The following is a 374-nucleotide window of genomic DNA, read 5'->3' as shown; positions in this document are numbered from 1 at the left end:
GGGCCACCGCCTCCCTGAGCAGCCCGACCTACAGGGAGAGGCAAAGAGGATAACGGGGTCCCTGCTGAGCCTGGCAGCCGGGTCTGCGGGGGCACACGCTTGGCCTCCTTTGAAATCTGAAAGGGGCGCTGACTTGGAACACCCTGGAGGCCGGGCCCGAGAGAGAGAGGCTGGAGGGGCCCTCGGGAGCCGACTCTCCACAGACTCAGGTCCTGGTGGGGCCTCCCCACGCCGCCCCTGAATTTGCGCCGTTGGGTGGGGCGACCTTTGAAGGAAGAGTGCCTGCCTGCGCGTGGCCATGCAGAGCGCGTGGCCGTGCAGAGCAGCCGGGCACCGAGTCGGCCTTGCGTTCTGGGGCGGGGAGGGCTGGGCGG

The sequence above is a fragment of the Myotis brandtii genome, unplaced genomic scaffold (assembly GCF_000412655.1).
Source record: "Myotis brandtii unplaced genomic scaffold, ASM41265v1 scaffold952, whole genome shotgun sequence".
NCBI lineage: Eukaryota > Metazoa > Chordata > Mammalia > Chiroptera > Vespertilionidae > Myotis > Myotis brandtii.
The sequence above is the reverse complement of the archived record's forward strand: the minus strand, read 5'-3'. Positions refer to the sequence as shown.